Source organism: Pongo pygmaeus, chromosome 8 (genome assembly GCF_028885625.2).
Source record: "Pongo pygmaeus isolate AG05252 chromosome 8, NHGRI_mPonPyg2-v2.0_pri, whole genome shotgun sequence".
NCBI classification, from domain to species: Eukaryota; Metazoa; Chordata; class Mammalia; order Primates; family Hominidae; genus Pongo; species Pongo pygmaeus.
The window spans coordinates 90030234-90050231 of record NC_072381.2 but is presented as its reverse complement, the minus strand read 5'-3'; the positions used below and the strand labels follow the sequence as shown (position 1 = coordinate 90050231).

At 41.3% G+C, this 19998-nt stretch overlaps 1 long non-coding RNA gene across 3 annotated transcripts in view; it reads left to right on the top strand.

Moving 5' to 3' along the window:
• The window catches only part of LOC134740170 (uncharacterized), a 366820-nt gene that overhangs the window by 238427 nt on the left and 108395 nt on the right, over positions 1-19998 (top strand). The window contains exons 5-6 of one of the 3 annotated variants that reach the window (XR_010127442.1): positions 8323-8634; positions 9359-9477. This is a non-coding gene — a long non-coding RNA (uncharacterized LOC134740170). The remainder of the gene's footprint in view (positions 1-8322; positions 8635-9358; positions 9478-19998) is intronic. The other 2 variants (XR_010127441.1, XR_010127439.1) reach the window with 2 other exon arrangements.

The following is a 19998-nucleotide window of genomic DNA, read 5'->3' as shown; positions in this document are numbered from 1 at the left end:
AGAATTTAAAACAATGAAAAAAGCATCCAAGAACTTTGGGATTATGTTAAATGATCAAACTTAAACAGTAATTGGTGTTCCCAAAGAAAAAGAGAAATCTGAAAGTTTGGAAAACATATTTGAAGGAATAATTGACCAAGATGAGCATAAAATCAAGAACTCTACCCCTTTTACAAGAGCTGAAAAAAAAATACTTAGGAATATACTTAACCAAGGAGGTCAAAGACCTCTACAAAACTACAAAACACTGCTGAAAGAAATCATAGATGACAAACAAATGGAAACACATCCTATGCTCATGGATGGATAGAATCATTATGGCAAAAATGACCATACTGCCAAAAGCTATCTACAAATTCAATGCAATTCTCTTCAAAATACCACCGCCATTCCTCACAGAACTTGTAAAAACAATCCTAAAATTCATATGGAACCAAAAAAGAGCCAGCATAGCCAAAGCAAGACTAAGCACAAAGAACAAATCTGGAGGCACTACATTACCCTACTTCAAATTATACTATAAGGTCATAGTCACCAAAATAGCATGGCACTGGTATAAAAATAAGCACATAGACCAATGGAACAGAATAGTGAACCCAGAAATAAACCCAAATACTTACAGCCAACTGATGTTTGACAAGGCAAACAAAAACATAAAGTGGGAAAAGGACACTTTTCAACAAATGGTGCTGGGATAATTGGCTAGCCTCATGTAGGACAATGAAACTGGGTCCTCATCTCTCACCTTACACAAAAATCAACTCAAGATGGATCAAGGACTTAAATCTAAGACCTGAAACCATAAAAATTCTGGAAGATAACATCGGAAAAACCTTTCTAGACATTGGCTTAGGCAAAGACTTCGTGACCAAGAACCCAGAAACAGATGAAACAAAAACAGATGGGACTTAACTAAACTAAAAAGTTTCTGCACAGTAATAGAAATAATCGCAGAATAAACAGACAACCCACAGAAAGGAAGAAAATCTTCACAATCTATACATCTGACAAAACACTAATATCCAGAATCTACAACAAACTCAAACAAATCAACAAGAAACAATAACAACAGTCCCATCAAAAAAGTGGGCTTAGACATGAATAGACAATTCTCAAAAGAAGATATACAAATGGTTAGTGAACATATGAAAAAATGCCCAGCCTCACTAATTATCAGGGAAATGCAAATCAAAACCACATCCAATACCACCTTACTCCTGCAAGAATGGCCATGATAAAAAATAATAATACTAATAGATGTTGGAGTGGATGTGGTGAAAACAGAACATTTTTACACTGTTGGTTGGAATGTAAACTAGTCCAACCACTATGGAAGACAGTGTGGAGATTTCTTAAAGAACTATAAGTAAATCTACCATTTGATCCAGCAATCTCACTATGGGATATCTACCCAGGGGAAAAGTAGTCATTATATGAAAAGGATACTTGCACATGCATGTTTGTAGCAGCACAATTTGTAATTGCAAAAATATGGAACCATCTGAAATGCCCATCAATCAACAAGTGGATAAAGAAAATTTTATATATATATAAATTATACATATAATTATATTTATATTTTATATGTATAAATAATATAGAAACATACATAATTATATTTATATTTTATATGTATAAATCATATATATATAGATATATACACACACACCATGGAATACTACTCAACCATAAAAAAGAATAAAATAATGGCATTTGCAGCAACCTGGATGGAATGGCAGACCATTATTCTAAGTGAAATAACTCAGGAATGGAAAATCAAACATCATATATTCTCACTCATAAATGGGAGCTAAGCTATGAGAACCCAAAGGCATAAGAATGATACAGTGGACTTCGGGGACTAGGGGAGAAAGGTAGGATGGGGGTGAAGGATGAAAGACTACACATTGAATATAGTGTATACTGCTCGGGTGATGTGTGCACCAAAATCTCAGACATCACCGCTAACGAACTTATTCAGGTAACAAAACACCACCTGTTCCCCAAAAACCTATTGAAATAAAAAAAAATAGATTCCCACAGTTGTTTTGTAGATTTGGCTGTGAAACAATGAATATATGTAATTATAAAATAAGATTACATCAAAATGAATATTAAAAATTTCCTAAAAATAGAAAACAAAATGAAACAAAAAAATGTAGCTCCGTATTGAGTTGTTGGATTAACCACATGAACAGGAATTCTTTCAGGTTACTTTAAAGCAGGGTAATTTAACAAGTTGTATACTTTAGTGAAATATATCTTAAGATCAAATAACTGCAAACCAACTCTCCCCCCAAAAACCTAAAAAATGTTTTCACTGGTTATATCATTAGTAATAATTTTGTATTGTTATTTTGAAACTGGTTTTCAGTGCAGCAAGACAAAACTATAAGTAATGCTATTATCATTACATTAGGAATTAAGATTTTCATAATAAAAAGGGATATAACCATAAAATCAGGGAAGTTAACCTGAAATTTTGTATTTGTAAATTTGAACTTGAAATTATTGGTGTAAACTCATGATATATATGTTAAAAATATGCATTTCTTGGCTCTATTCACTAAGACATCCTAGACACAATGACCAATGATTATTCAGTAGCAATGAATACCATTAATGCACAGATGATTCTGGTCTTTCAATACCATTTCCCACTAAATCAAGACAAAGGTTATTGGAAAATGGTTGAATCCAGTACTGGAAGAGGAAATGTACAAGATAAACTGGGAATATTTTGTGATAACAGAAAGCTACTAATGACTACTGGGGTCATGGTCATGTCTAAAGAAATCAGGAGACAGCATGAAATGCATCCCAACAGTGAAAGATGAGACAAACTGAGAATGGCAAGAATAACAACTGTGATAAATTAAAACTATCAAGTATTTTTAAAATCCCATGAGTTCACAATTACACTTCAAAAGCAAACAAACAAAATCTTTAGGGAACCTTTGTAACATACTTTGAGGACCCAATCAAACTGGTTAAAAAAAGGGGTGGAGGTTAAAATTGTATCCTATATTTTCTGTATGAATTTTAGCTCAAATGCAATAAAATGGTAGGTAAGAAAAATTTTTCTCTTCATACAGTTATCTAAGTTAATAAAAGAAGAAAGGATGAAAGAATTAGCATATCACTATTTTGAAAACCCTTAATAAATTACTAGACAAAGGCAGTAGTCATCAATGGCTGATAACGATCATAAAAAGATATAAAACTAGACATTGTTCTCCTCCCAGTGAAAGTACACAAAACACTTAGGAAGCAATTCTGCCAAGAAATTAAACTTGAATCGTATCAATCCTCTAGGCTTAATAACAGTTAACTGAAAATAAAGAGAGGAAAATGCAAAATGACTTTACAGAGTTGCAATCTGCAAAAATGCAGACTGTAAGAAACTACAGGAATGCTTATCAAACTTTAACATGAACATAAATTGCCCAAGGATCTTGTAAAATTAGAGATTCTGATTTAGTAATGTAGGGTGGTGCTTGAAATTCTTTATCTGTAACAATCTCTCAGTAGTTGTCGATACTGCTGGTCCATGAACCACACTTTGAGTAGCAAGCCTCAACAAAGTAAAATTAAGGCAAGGAAAACAAAGAGAAGTGTTCTATAAACTAAAAGTGACTCTAGAGACATAATAATCAAGTGTAATGTGTACATTTTTTTCCGTAGATTCATTGAACTAAGCGTGAAAAATTATGAGAAAGTGATAACTTGATATTTGAAAATATTCTTATCTTTTTGAGATACACACACAATTTATGGTAGGATTGAATATGATTATTAGAACTGGGTTCAAAATCATCCAGTGTATATTGGGGAACAGAGGAGAGAAAATATTGGAGAAGTGACAGGGGTTATTGAGCTCATCACGTTATTTTTCTCTACTTTTTTATGTTTCAAACTTTCCAAAAGAAAAACTGTTTCAACTGGCTCTGCAAAATCATTTGGCATATTTTAGTAAGATTTCAATTGACTTTTTACGTTTCTCCTTACAGTCTTTACCAATTTTCTGTGTATGTGAAGAGATTGTTTTTCTTGGAAAGTCTGTAGCTTTCATTATGTTTTCAAAGATTATTGAACAAACAGGAATACAACTCATAATACTTATATTCAAGAAATGACCTCCTTGGAAAACCAACAAATTGAATAAAATCATAAATATGGTAATTTTATTAAAATACGTTTCTTGCTACCCAGTGAACATCTTACACAGATCACCTAGAGAGTGTAATATCTTAATAGAACAGCACCCTCTGCTGTCTTGATAAGAAATATCACCACAAATGGGGAGGCATAATTACATTTTCGATTTTTCCAGTTACCAATTATGGCAAATTAAAATCAAGGTATGACAGCATAGTCAACTTTTCATTTAAACCCAGTATCATGGGGATTATGGAGATAAAATATACATGTTCTTTGTGCCTACATCTTATTTTTCTCTTCCGATTTTTCTCTCCCCTGAGGCCTTTGTGTAGGATCAATACAGTTCCTATGATTCTATAACCCGATTAAAAACACTCTCTGAGACTCTCAAAAATAATTACTCAACCTGGGCAACATAAGGAGACCCTGTCTCTGCAAAGAATTAAAAAGTCAGCCAGGAGTGGTGGCTTGCGTCTGTGGTCCCAGCTACTCAGGAGACTGAGGTGGGAGGATCACTTGAGGTTGGGAGGTCGAGGCTGCAGGGAGCCGTGATCATGACACAACACTTCAGCCTGGGCAACAGAACAAGGCTCTGTATTAAAAAACAAATTGCTTCCCTCAAAAAAAATTTTATATGGAAAGCATAATTTTAAAAAAGATTACGTGATAGTCCCCTGAATTTTAGTCCCACTTCTTTTTTCTATTTATTTCTAATTCACCTCTACAATCTTAATAAATATTTATTAATGTCTGCAGTCTACTTGAGCCTCTAAAGAATATACATAATCTGAAGGGATAGGACTTAGATATTTCCCAACAATTTAGTAGTGATAAAAACTATTTTTCTAAAATGATCTTTCTGGAGAATCCAATATATAAACTAGATTAAGGTTGCTCTAGTTCAGGAGGTGGAAAACCACAGGACACAGAGCAAATTCAGTCCACCACCAGTTTTGGTAAAAAGAAAAAGTTTATTCATACACAACCGCTACTGTTCATTGACAACTGAAACTATAAGATAAATGAAACGATGGTTTTTAAGACATTGAGCATTAGGCAAAGGAGAATGGAGAGACTAGAAACAAACTAAGGGAGCCCTAAGACACCCCCAGCTCACTTCCCTGAGAGAGTTTTCAGGTCAAAGTTTAGGGGCAGAAAATGAGGTGAAGTGCATTGGATGCCCTGAGTTGAGGGAATAGAGCTGAGAGATCCTGGAAACATGGGCATTTAGAGTTTATGGGAAAGAGTGCCGAAGCAGAGAGCACTACACAGAGAGAGGATCTGAGAGATCTTTGAGTATTCAAAACTCTTTGTGCATGTTTGTGATGATTTTGCCCAAAGTAAGAACAAAAAATGTCCGAAAAGATTAGAGCGAATAGTGTCGGGCAATCACACAAGGCTGAGAACAGTGCCTTTACCAACCAACTAGCTAGAAAAACTCTTAATTCATGGAGCTTTGGGGAAACTGCTCAATAGAGGGGAAGCATGAGCTCTAGACAGAGCAGTGCTCCGGATCTCCACATAAAAGCAAGACCTGAGAAAAAACCAGCTACTTCTAAGTAATTTAACTGGGTGCCAGGATGATATTTTTCACATTTAAGCAAGTCACTCGTAGAAAACCCACAAAGAGGTCATAGGAGAAATTAGAAATTATTTTTATCTGAGTCATAATGAAAATGAAATGTTTAAATTTTGGTGATAGGCATAGCTAAAGCAGTTCTTATAAGAAAACTTATAGCTTTAAATGTTTATATTACAGTGGAATAAAGACATGAAATAAATTATCTAATTATTCCTTTTATAAAACTAGAAAAATATGCTGCAATTAAAGTAAGTAGAAGAAAGGAAATAAAGATCAGAGCAAAATTAATGGTATACAAAGCTGAAAAAAATGAGAAAATAAAGCCAAAAGTTGTTTTTTTGTAAACATTAATACAATTTTTAAATATCTAGCAAGACAGATCAAGAAAACATGAAAAAATGCAAATTAGCAATATCAAAAATAAAAAGGGACTATCACAACTGATCCTAATAGATATCAAAAGCATAAGAAAAGATTGTGAACAACTTTGTCAACAAATTTGTGAAGTTAAATTCCTTAAAAATTAAAATATAATGAATATGATACAAGATCGAGTAGACAATCCTCGAATAGACAAGATCGAATAGACAATCGAATAACCCTCTACCTACCAAAGAAAATTAATTTGTTATCAAAACTTGCCCCACAAAGAAAATTCTAGGCTCAGATGGGGTTTCACTGGTGAAATATTCTATTAAATATGAAGAAAGAAAGTAAATCCTATGTAAACTCTCAGGAAGAAGGAATAAGGAACACTTTCTAATTCATTGATGAAGGCAGTATAATCCTGACATTAGAACCTGAAAATGATACTCCAAGAAAATACCGCTAATAAACATGTTGGTAAAAATTCTTAACAAGTCTAGACAAAATCTAGACTACTCAGGCTCTCTGCACACGATAAAAACGGCCAACAGGCCCCCCTCCTAACTGGCATGAGCAACTGCTGCTTCTCTACTAAATATAGATCTAGCCCTCTCTGTTCCTCCCCAGTTCTAGAAAAAGGTAATGACATCCAATCCTATTACCCCTGCTTCCTGACAGCACCCAGACCAGATCAGACTCATACATTCCTGAGTCTCCCCAACCTGAAAATCACAAAGCACAAGTACAAATTTCATGCACATTTCCTCCTGACAAGCTGACTGAGCGGTCCTATGGTTTCTCCAGTAGTACAATCTTCCTTGATACAAGTACCAGGAAAATAAACTTTGCCTCATGACAGTTGTGTTCCTGGTGGTTTTTGACTAAAGATCTTTGATTGATGGTTTCATGTTCTCTGTCTTTATCTTCCTCACAACATTTCTGGGGAAGCAGCATGGGACTACAAAACTTATTTGATGCCAGTATAAGTTAGGTTTGTTCAAATTCACATAGATACCAAATTCACAGTTAAGAGTCAAAATCTCTCAATCTCTAGCTGTTTCTTCAAGATGGAGCAGTCCACAAAGGCTGCATCCCAGAGTAAGAAGAAGTAGAGATAATTGCAACTGAAGCCAGCAGACACAGAATGGAGTGGGGACCATGAAAATCCTGCAGGAAAGGGTTGTGCGAGGGGGCAGAAACAGGCCAGGCTGTGAAAAACAGGCCACGAGTGGGGCAGGCACTCATCTTGTAGGTCAGAGAGGCAACTGATTCTGCAGGGAGGTGGATGAGTTGAATGAGGTGGATGTCTGGGAGGAAGAAGCAGTGGACAAGGCTCAAGGTCCTAGAAACTCTGACAATGACTATAGGGGTGGTGTGAAGGTGCTCAGAGATGCTATATGACAACCATTTAGTAGAGTTTGTTTGTCGTACCTGTTAGGAGCTTAGCATTGTGACTATTAGCATTTAGATGACCATTGCTCAGCATTTTAATAATTACAGCACCAGAAGTCAATATTTTCTGGAGAGAAATTGGTACTTGCCTCTTGAAATGCAAAGTTCACATTTCCCTGGTGGAGGCTCTTAGGTCAGAGGTGTTAACAGGATGGAGAAGAGTTCTGTGGTCTCAGGCTTGTTGGGTGGGGTGGGCTGCCCTGGCCTGAGGACAGCAGGAGGTCCAGGTCCGGTATATGCTGAATGGGTCTAGGTGGGAAGGAAGGATGGGGTGGTCTTGAGAAAGTTCGTTTTACCCTTGGCCATCAGAGAGCAGGGCTCCTCTCCTTACCCCTGGCTGGTGGGGAGCATTCTCCAGATTTTCAAGAGTCCCCACAGAATGGCTGTGGGACTCAGAAGCCTGGGAGGCATCCCCATCTTCCAGACGGAGTTGCAAATGCTGAGCCAGTCATGGCTTCTCAATTGGACCAGCATTCCTTCCATGTGTATGTTATTCAGATCCCCATGTCAGGAATAAGGAAACTGAGGCTCAGCCAAATGAGGTGACTACTGAAGTGAGCACTTAGTAAAGAGCAGAGCCTCTCGTTAGGCAGGTGAGGTCACTTATGAAAGTCACTGAGCTCAGGAGACAGTAGACCCTTGCTTGGCCCCTATGTCTGCCAAGCAGATGCTGATCTTGTGGTTCCCATTGCCTCTCTGGTTTGGAGCCTTGAATCACCACCTTTGTCTCAAATTTAATCACCCCATTTTCCTTCCCTCAGCAGGATTCCTTCAGCATTAGGCAGAACGAAGATCTCTGGGGCCAGCATGGAACCCCAAAGCCAGACTAGAGTATTCACATCCTGAACTTACAGCATGGGATCCAAGACACCTCTTTGCCCAGAGGACAGGAATGTAATCCTGTGTTTTCATCAATGACCAGTAAATAGCCCAAAGACTCAGCAACATGGGCAGAGCTGGAGCCTGAAGCCCACAGCCCAGTGCCCAAAGCCTGAATGAGGAAACTGCAAGGAGAAGACAAGATTTAGGGGCTCAGTTAAGCTTGTAGCACTACAGACCTGCAGATCACCAAGGTAAGGCCCAGAAATATAACGTCAGTTCCTGGAACCCAAATGCCAGATGCCAAGTGAGGGCCCAGAGCCAGAGGCCCAGGCCTCAAGCAGAGCCCATGACCCCTAGTTCAGAATCCAACACACAGAGCCTGAAGCTGACTCTTCTCCGGAAAACTGAGATCACTGCCCAAGCACAGTACAGGGTCAATCCCACCCACTGGAACCAAGACCCAGGGCCTAGACTGCAGAGTCGAGGGCCACAAGCTCAGTGACCAGAGCAGAGGGAGCAGATTTAGAATCCTAATTCTCTTTTCTGAGCTCAAATACCCAATCACTGAGGGTGTGACCACTGCCCAGAGCCTGCAGCTGAGAGCCCAGGACCCTGAGATCCAGAGACCAGAACCCTGTACCTGGGAGGAGAGTGCCCTAAAGAAGTGACAGCTGGGAACTGCACGGGATTCTCATGTTGATTCTCAGTGCCAAAGAGGATGCACGCTTTTGATCCACCTGCAGATCATCACAAAAGCCAGGCTCTTTCTCTTCCCTGAGCATTTCTACATGGTGTTCCCCAGGTCTCATGTTAGATGTCATGTCCAGTCCTCAAAAAGGCCTCCTAGATCTTTGGGCCCATCCCCTTGGCCCAAATGCAGTTCTTACGACTGCCAGCAGAGGGCAGAACTGTTACATGCTTTTCCTACTGGTTGTTGAAGGGGCTGCCACTCAGGGGCTTCTGCTTATCCTACAGGGTCCCTGAGGATTCAGCATTTCCCATGCCTCATGTTGGCTCCAAGAGGCCATTCGGAGAGGCTTTTTTCATCATTCCATCTCTGTGAAGAGGAAAGTCTTGTTGGAGAGGTATTTCTGGTTAGTCTAACCACCTTTCTCCAGGCTTCTGAGTATCTGCAGCTTCCTATATTGCAGGGCAGCGCTTTTTCCTGCTCAGATCTTAGGGAAGAATTTTTTTTTTTTTTTTCAGGCTAAGGGAACACTCACTCAAATGCTATCTCAAACGATGCTCACAGCAAACATTCTGTTGGCCAGTGCTGTCCACATGCCAGTTTCATAGGTGTGAGAGCTGAGGCCCAGCAAGTTGTGGTCAGTGGGAAGTAACTGCTCTGTGAAGGGCAGAGCACACATGTGGCATGCAGTGGCATCTGGTCTATGCACATCCGCTGTCTTCCCCTCTTCCTGCTATCAGACCAGCGTCTGGTACGCTGGAAAAATATGTGGGAGGTTTCGGGTAAATTAGTGACTACATCAGCCTCATCTGGACTAGGAGCCAGTTATTTGGGGTCTCAAATGCATTTCTTGCTGGAGGAGGATTGCAAACCATCCCCTGGATGGAGCCTCCCAGGACACAGCTGCTGAGGATCGTCGATCATGTCCTGCCATGGTTTCATCCAACCTCCTCATCTTTATATTCTTGTTCAGCAGCACCCTAACATGGTGTCCAGTGCTGCTCCTTCATCCTGTTTCTTATAAGAGGATGAGGAGGGTTCAGGGATGCCAGTTCTCTTCCTATTGCCTCTTGGCAAGGAAGAACCCCAAAGCTGCCCTCGGGCCAGACAGGGGCTTTATAGGCCTGAACCTCAGAAGTTATAGATCATCTTCATCTTATACATCTATGCACATCCACATACTTCCCCAATACCAGTGCATATACACACATACATACACAACCACCTGCGAACACTTGGACATGCTTCACACAGACAGGAATACACAGGGCAAGCACAGACATGCAAGAATCATAGAGACATAAATAGACCTACCCCTGATGCATAAAGAAGCACAAGTATGGACCACTCTGTGACACTTGGTGAAGGCAAAGCATATCTGTATTTCCACTACTCCCATTGGAATTAACTTCTACTAAGTTGGGGCCGGGTAGAGGTCAGTCTCACCAATTTGTGCATGTTTTTTCTTTGAGACAGAATCTCGCTCTGTCGCCCAGGCTGGAGTGCAGTGGGTGATCTTTGCTCACTGCAACTTCTGCCTCCCGGGGTTTTAAGCGATTCTCCTTCCTCAGCCTCCCTAGTAACTGGGACTACAGACACCCGCCACCATGCCCAGCTAATTATTTTGTATTTTTAGTAGAGATGGGGTTTTGTCATGTTGGCCAGGCTGGTCTCGAACTCCTGACCTAAATGATCCACTCGCCTCAGCCTCCCAAAGTGCTGGGATTACAGGTGTTAGCCACCGTGCCTGGCTGTTTATTTTCATAGGTAAATGGTTGCTGAAAGAAAACTAACTTCTATGGACTCTAGTCTCTTTATTGGCTATTTAGTAGCTAGACACAGCTTTCCCTCAGAGTTCAAAAATATGTGTGTGATTTACAAGTTCTCAGAAAAGCCATCAAGTGTAGTCTCATTCACTGTTGTGGATGCTCCCTGTATCGATTAAGGTCCTAAAGAGAAACAGACAAATAATTGTGTATATGTGTGAAGTGGCTCAGGTGCCAGTGAGGGCTGGCAAGTCTGCAGTCTGTATGGCTGGTGGGCTGGAAATTCAGGTCACAGTTGCTACTGCAGCCTTGAGGCAGAATTTCTCCTTCTACAGGAAACCTATTTTTCCTCTTCAAGCCTCAACTGTTAGATGGGGTCTAACCGCATGATGGAGGGTCATCTCCTTTACCTAAGATCAACTAATTGTGGATGCTAACCATATCTACAAAGTACCTTCACAGCAGCACCTAGGTCAGTGTTGGATTCAATAGCTGGATAGTGTAGCTAGACCAAGTTGATGTGAAAAATTAATCATCACATTCCCTGATTGTGGGATACACAAAGATTGACCCTCTAGGTGTTTCTGCCCAAATAGAAAACTACTAGTTCGATTCCTCAGGGATCTAGAACTAGAAATTCCATTCGACCCAGCCATCCCATTACTGGGTATATACCCAAAGGACTATAAATCATGCTGCTATAAAGACACATGCACACGTATGTTTATTGCAGCATTATTCACAATAGCAAAGACTTGGAACCAACCCAAATGTCCAACAATGATAGACTGGATTAAGAAAATGTGGCACATCTACACCATGGAATACTATGCAGCCATAAGAAATGATGAGTTCATGTCCTTTGTAGGGACATGGATGAAATTGGAAATCATCATTCTCAGTAAACTATCGCAAGAACAAAAAACCAAACACCGCATATTCTCACTCATAGGTGGGAATTGAACAATGAGAACACATGGACACAGGAAGGGGAACATCACACTTCAGAGACTGTTGTGGGTTGGGGGGAGGGGGGAGGGATAACATTGGGAGATATACCTAATGCTAGATGACGAGTTGGTGGGTGCAGTGCACCAGCATGGCACATGTATACATATGTAACTTACCTGCACATTGGGCACATGTACCATAAAACCTAAAGTATAATAATAATAATAATAATAATAATTACAATAAAAGAAAAAAAAGAAAAAAAAAAAAAAAAGAAAACTACTAGCCACATGTGAACACTTGAAATAGGCTTACTCCAAATCAAGATGTGCTCTGCATGCAAATGTGCATTGGATTTTAAAGATTTCATGAGGAGCAAATGGCTGTACCAAATCAGGTGAATAATGCGTTTACATGATTACATGTTGAAATGATAATATTTTGAATATGCTGGGTTAAATTTTATTTAAATTAATTTTACATATTTTTACCCTTTTAATGTGGCTGCTAGAAAATTTAAAATCAGAGGTGTTTCTAACTCCATATTTCTATTGGACAGCAATGCTCTAAAACCCATTTTCCCTGGGCATCACTGGTAGACTCACTGCCCAGGTCATTCGGCCTCTCGAGGGCTACGGTTCCACAACCTAGTGATGAGGATGGGAGCAAGCCTCCTCACTGAGGGCCATGACTCCAGCGCCCGAGGCTCACCCTGCACCACAGGACGCCCTGAGAGAGCAAGGTGGGCTGTGTTGTGACCTCCTTCCTTATCCCATTTTTTGGGAGAGTTTTCCAGGTGTCCTCATTTTAAGCTGAAATTTCAACAGACTCATACATTGTTGGATATTCAGAACTTTTAGAATTTGAACCCAGTGTCATGGCCCGTATCAAACTGAAAAACCAGGCCTCAGGAGTTGTTGCTCTGACTTCACAGAATACTGAAGACAAGGTTTATGGGCCTTTATCAGGGAGGCCTTGGGCTCCTGAAATGTTTTCAAAATTCCTCAGAGTGTGTTCATCTATGAATACCGTATTAGCAACTAATTAAATACAGGAAAGTGCATAGAAAGGCATTCCACTAAGGGGGGAATAGAGTATGTCTCTGCTCTGGGACTAGGATGGGGCAGCCCATCTAGAGAACTTCATGGGGCTTCATGTGGCTGACTCAGAGACATTCAGGGACTGAGCTCCAGGGGAGGCTGAGCAAGAGGACAGACCGGGCTGACACCGGAGGGTTGTGTGTATCAGCCTCTTGCTCAAATAATCTCTGAGGGTAAAGGGATCCCTGGGATGTTTATAAGAAGAAAAATGTCCTGGTGAATATTTCTCAGTTACAGGTGGGTCCTCAGCATCTGTCAAGAAACTGCGTGTCTGGTATTTGGTCCTCAGCTGAGAACTCCCTGCCACTGCCTTGGTCATGCCAGTAGGAACCTAGCCCACACCACAGTGACTCTCCTGAAGAGACTGTGGTGAATTCAAGAGAAAAGGCTGTGTTCTGTGTATGGGTTCCTGTGGGCCTAGGGATTCTAGAAATATGAAAGGTGTTCAGAATGTATCAGTAATAAAACAAGAAACTAAAAGTGACTGAAAGCTTAAGAATATAGAAAACTTTTCAAAACAGGTACTTAGACTACATCCAGTATGTGGATGTGGATGTCAATCATAAGTGTCGCATGTGACTCATAGGACAGGATGAAGCCATCAGTGAGTGATGTCGGCTGAACATATCGGAGCACATAGGAGAAAAACTCTGTGTCCTGTTCTCTGCTCCTCACCCTGGGGCAGGAGTGTGGGCCTGGAGAGGTGGAAGGACCATTTCCTTCATGTTCCATGGTGTGCTGTGGAGTCCCACCCCCTGGTCGTGATGGAGAAACCTGGTCAGTCCCACCTTCCCACAGACATCAATGGAAAAAATTATTTTAAGAATGCAATTAATATTGAAATATTAGACTTTGAAATCCATCATATTTACAAATCAAGGAGACATAGCTGAGAGTGAATTCGATGGATTCTGAAAAATCAATTCAGAACTCATCACACATTCATTACTTAAAAAAAAATCAGCAAATTTCCCTCCATGTCATAAAGTATGTCTAAGAACAACCTCACACTCACATGATCTTTAATGGTGAGAGAGAAAAAAACTGCTCCCTGTGATTGAAAACAAGACAAAGGTGTCAGCCGTTGCTGCCACTATTCTATTCAACATTAGTTGGAGAATCCAAAAAAAGTCACTATGCACATGACAAAAATAGCCAATAGGCCCGTCTTTTGGCTGGCATGAGCAACTGCTGCTTCTCTAGTAAATATAGATTTAGCCCTCTCTGTTCCTCCCCAGTTCTGGAAAAAAGTTGACATCTGTTAAAGCAAACTAAAAATGGCCTGAGAAGGATTCCATACTTCTATATTTGAGTACTTGTGGACAAACTGTAACCTAACTTGAGAGGTAGATGAGATTGAAAACCAAACTTAGGAGTACGCGCCTGTAACAATAGCTGAGTCTTGGCCAATCGCAGCAGCCATACTTCAACCACTCATACGCTGCTGAGTATTCAAACTCTGTTCATATAAGGCAAACGCCAACCTGTAACCAGTCCAGCTGTTTCTGTACCTTAATTCTGACTTCTGTACAACACTTCCTTTCTGTGTCCTTAAATTTGTTCTGACCATGAGGCATCCCCAGAATCTCTGAATCTGCTGTGATTCTGGGGGCTGCTCCATTCTTGAATCATTCATTGCTCAATTAAACTCCTTTGAATTTAATTCAGCTGAAATTTTTCTTTACCACATCCAGTAGTATTACCCCTACTTTCTGACAGCACCCACACCAGATCAGACTCCCACTTTCTTCTTTTTTTTCCTCTTAAAATAACCCTTGTTTGAAAGTCTACTTTTTTTTTTTTTTACTATTATTTAATTTTATTTTAAGTTCCGGGATACATAGGGAGGACGTGCAGGTTTGTTGCGTATGTAAATGTGTGCCATGGTGGTTTGCTGCACCTATCAACTCTTCACCTAGATATTAAGCACCACATGCATTAGCTATTTATCCTGATGTTCTCCCTCTTCCCACCCCCTTGACAGACCCCAGTGTGTGTTGTTCCCCTTCCTGTGTCCATGTGTTCTTGTTGTTCAGCTCCCACTTATAAGTGAGAACATGTGGTGTTTGGTTTTCTGTTCCTGTGTTAGTTTGCTGTGGATAATGGCTTTCAGCTCCATTCATGTCCCTGCAAAGGACATGATCTTGTTTCTTTTTAGAGCTGACCCTAGCCCTAACCCTAACCTTATTTGTCGTAGCCTGTGTTTCCCTATTGATGACATGGGGATCTGAATAACACACACAGAAGGAATTCCGGTCCAATTGAGAAGCTATGACTGGTTCAGCATTTGCAACAGTGTCTGGAAGATGGAGACTCCTCCCGGGCTTCTGAGTCCCAGAGCCATCTAGTGAGGACTCCTGAAAACAATCTGGAGTCCTCCAGAAAACAATCTGGAGAATGCTCCCCACCAACCAGGGGCAAAGAGAGGAGTCCTGCTCTCTGATGGCCAAGGGTAGCAATAAACTTTCTCAACCCCATCCTTCCCTCCCATCTTGACCCATTCAGCACATACTGACCTGGCCCTCCTGCTATCCTCAGGCCAGGGCAACCCACCCCTCCCAACAGGCCTAAGAGCACAAAACTCTTTTCCATCTTGTTAGTACCTCTGACCCAAGATCCCCCACTAGGCAATTGTGAACTTTGCATTTCAAGAAGAAAGTACCAATTGCTTTCCAGAAAATGTTGACTTCTGGTACTGTAATTGTTAAAATGCTGAGCAATGGTCATCTAAATGCTCATAGTCACAATGCTAAGCTCCTAACAGGTACAACAAACAAACTTTGTGAAATGGTTGTCATTTAGCATCTCTGAGCACCTTCATGCCACCCCTATAGTCATTGTCAGGGCTTCTAAGACCTTGAGTCTTGCCCACTGCTTCTTCCTCCCAGACTTCCACCCCGTATAACTCATCCACCTCCCTGCAGAATCAGTTGCCTCTCTGACCTATAAGATGACTACCTGCTCCTCCCATGGCCTGTTTTTCACAGCCTGGCCTGTTTCTGCTCCCCTCCCACAACCCTTTCCTGCAGGATTTTCATGGTCCCCACTCCATTCTGAGCCTGCTGGTCTCAGTTGCCATTATCTCTACTTCCTTTTACTCTGGGATGCAGCCTTCGTGGACTGGCCCATCTTGAAGAAACAGCTGGAGACTGAGAGGTGTTGATTCATAACTGTGAATTTGGTGTCTATGTGAATTTGAACAAACCACTTGTGCTGGCATAAAATAGGTTTTCCAGCTCCAAGCTTCTTCCCCAGAAATGTTGTGAGGAAGATGAAGACAGTGAAAATGGGACCATCAATCAAATACCTTCAGTTGAAAACCACCAGGAACACACCTGTCCTGAAGCAAAGTTTATTTTCCTGGTACTTGCATCAAGGCAGACTGTACCACAGGAGGTACCACAGGAGGAACCACGGGACCACACAGTCATAGTTAGGAGGGAATTTGTATGGAATCTGGGCTTCTGCTTTGTGATTTTGGTTGTGGGGGGCACTCAAGAAAGTGTGAGTCTGATCTGGTCTGGGTGCTGTCAGGAAGCAGGGGTGATAGGATTGAATGTCATTTCTTTTTTCTAGAACCGGGAGGAAAAAAGAGGGCTAAAGCTATAATTAGTAGAGAAGCAGCAGTTGCTCATGGTTTTCTGATGTTCACCATTAGTTCCTGCTTTTCAAATACATTACTCTGTTTGTTTGCCTCCACTGGAATGAAATTTTTCTAGTAAGCTGTTTGCTGGGTCTGCAGAGCATTAGGTGTAACTTTCCAGAGAAGACAAAGGATAACTTTGGCCTTCTTCTGTTGATTCCAATACTTGTTCATTAATTCCATCCACAAATATGCATGGAGCACTGTGAAACTCATCATGGCCAGGCCCAACCGAGGCCACTGGAGCCGCTAGAGTGAGAGAACTATGGTCACAAGACAGGGGTCTGCCCACATAGGACAAATGGAATGAGCAGCTTTCCAGACTGAGTAAACAGTGTGCATAATATATTAGAGTCCTTGTTAGGCTCCAGATAAAGAAGTTGAAGAAATGAAAGAAAGAGCCAAGGATATGAGGGAAGATATGAGAGTTCTTGATTGCTTTGGGCCTGCCCACCCACCCTCAGCAGACATGGTTTGCCTTGGTCACCCAGTGCAAGTTTGGTTCTGAGTGAAAACCAGAAGCATCATTTTCATGGTGTGGTGTGGGCCTACTGGCCAGGGTGGCCCTAGGTACCTCTGCATCAGACTGGGCCACTATGGAGAAGCTTCATTCTGCTCGGGATTGTACTCTTGTCCAACCATGAGACACTAGACGATTTCATGGCAGAAGCTCCTGATGATGTGAGAGCAAATCTCACTGTCCCCGTATAGCAATGGGAAATGGAAGAGTATATTTTGACAGTCCAGGTATTCCTAGTTCTCTTGTTTGTAGGCAAAATTGTTGTCATTCAAAGAAAGGCTTCCTTGATCAAGAGACAAGGGACCCGCCAGTAGCAATTTAGCACTAGCAGTAGTCAAATATAATGCTCTTGGCAAGTTTCATCCTAGGGTGAAGGAAAAGGAAGAGTCAGAAGTGGCTGATGACTTGCATGGGTTCAAGCCTATGAGGAGGAACTTTATATGCATTGTGGTGAGACGCAGGGGAAAAGTAAACCTTCATTGTTCAGAACAAAAACAGCTGATGTCTGAGACAGCAAGAAAGATCCAGTCTCTACACCAGGCACAAAAAGCCATTGAGCCATATGTGCAAGAAGCTAAAGCACACTTCAAACTAACAGGAGAAACTGAAAAAAGATTCAAATTCACCAGAGCCACGTTTATGTCTTCTATGAAGAGTCAGGCCATGTCTTGGCAGGCAGACAGACTCAAGATCAACGAAGCGGCAGCTTGTCCCTGAAAGAAGGACTTGAGTGAGAAATTGGGATTAGGAGAACCAAGAAATGGAGATCATATTCCTAAAGAGGCAAAAGGATCCAGGAAAAGATCGAAGGATGCTGTCAGGTCACATGCCCATTTCAACATTCAAGAGAAAGAGAAAGAACCAAATTCACATCAATATTGCCAAAGAAAAGAAGAAAGCTCACTGAGAGGTCAACACAAGAGCATCTAGAAGCCTCCATGGAAAGATCAGATTGACATCTTGAGGAGAGAGAAAATGAGATGATTAAATCACATCAGCCTAAAAGAAATGGAGTGTGTGGGGATGCTACTTGTCAAGGCAGATCTTGACTTCGAGCAAGAGGTAGAAAGTTCTGAAGCCAATGACCTGATGAGCCATGAAATAAAGAGTTGGAGAACTCCCGAGAGCTATTTCCTCATCTCACATGACAGCTGGAAGGAACCATTTTTTTCTAGGCAGTGCCAGATTCTGTCAATCAGGTGTCAAGCTCCCAATGATTGGCTGAGAGCTCAGGAGGTTGAAGGAAACCTCATCATCACCAGACAGGAAGTTGCGGAACTGGGACAAAGCAGAAGGGAAAGAGCCATTCAGCTCCAGCTTCTGCATGTGGATCTTCATGGATTTGATCATCCCAGTGGAGCATGTGGTTGAGATTAGGATTTGTGCCCTGATCCCTGGCCATGAAGTGGTGCTTTCTCAGAGATCGCAGAGTCTCTGGCCCATCCACTCTGACCCTTCCCTTGATGACCCTCTCCTCACTCCCCCTCCTCTGTCTCCATTACCTTCACTTTTTCTTTTCTCTTTCCTTTTCCTCAATAAGATGTTTACTGAGTCTTAATAGGGAGTTCCTGGCAAGAAGCTATCTTCTTCCACTGCCTCCTTCAAGAAGGCTTGTTGCACCCATGCCAGGCTTCTTCACCCTCAAAGTAGAGTTCTCCTCTTTTGCATCTGCCATAGCCTGTTTTTTCCCCTGGACATTTGAATTTAGAAAATGGTTGTGTGTTATCTCTCGGTTTCATTCAACCTCCATGGGACCTTTGTCCTCCAAATTCTGAAACCACACAGTGGTCTTCAGTCATGAGTTTTCATATTTGATCCTCAAAATGTCTTTCAGTTCTCCCTCTATATTTATATGTATGGTAGAATCTTTTACACAAGTGGTTTGTTTTTTGTAGAATCTTGATAGTCATATAGATTTCAGGATAAATTTAGAAAATAGAGATTATTGGAAGTTATTTTTATGATAGTATACTCTAGAAAACTAGAAAAATATGTTTCCTGTAGGTTTTTGTTTTGTTTTGTTTTGTTTTTGTTTTTGTTTTTGTTTTTGAGACAGAGTCTTGCTCTGTCTCCCAGGCTGGAGTGCAATGGCATGATCTCAGCTGACTGCACCCTCCACCTCCCAGGTTCAAGCGATTCTCCTGCCTCAGCCTCCAAAGTAGTTGGGATTACAGACACCTACCACCACACCTGGCTAATTTTGGTATTTTTAGTAGAGATGGGATTTCGCCATGTTGGTCAGGCTGGTCTCGAACTCCTGACCTCAGGTGATCTGCCCGCCTCAGCCTCCCAAAGTGCTGGGATTACAGACATGAGCCACTGCGTCTGGCCCTCCAGGAGGTTTTTATTGGATGAGTCAGCCTGCTTTTCTTTGAAAAACACGATATGATTTTTGAGCACTTTAGCTTGAAGAGACATTTGAAAGAGAAAATCATTTCTCTAATTTAATATTTCTATCTAGCAGTGTAAAAGAGAATGGTGAACTTTACTTCTGAGTTTAATACATTAGACTTGAATTTAAGATTGGCTCCCATCTGTTCATTGAGTGGAGAGGGCAGTCTGTAATGTGGGGAGTCCAGTAGGGCTGGACCTGTTCATAACTATTGCCTTCCGGTACTATAGGTCTCTGAAAGGGACTGGACTCAGGGCTAGAGATTCAGTGAAGAGGGAGGTGGGCCAGCCTATAACTCCTCACCTTTATCGCACACCCCTAGGAGACCTGGGCCACTGCAGCCTTCAAACTCTTCATGTAGATGGATGAACCTGTGCCCATGTCAACCCCTCTTGACAAAACCATTTAGATGTTCCTATGTTAATGTCCTGGATGACATCATGTGCCAAATCCTTGAGTGTCTGAAAATATGGCCTATGGAACAGATCTGACCAGCAGCTGATTTGACAGAAGTCAAGAATGTCTTCAGGTTTGGCAGTGGGGAATGTCAGTGTG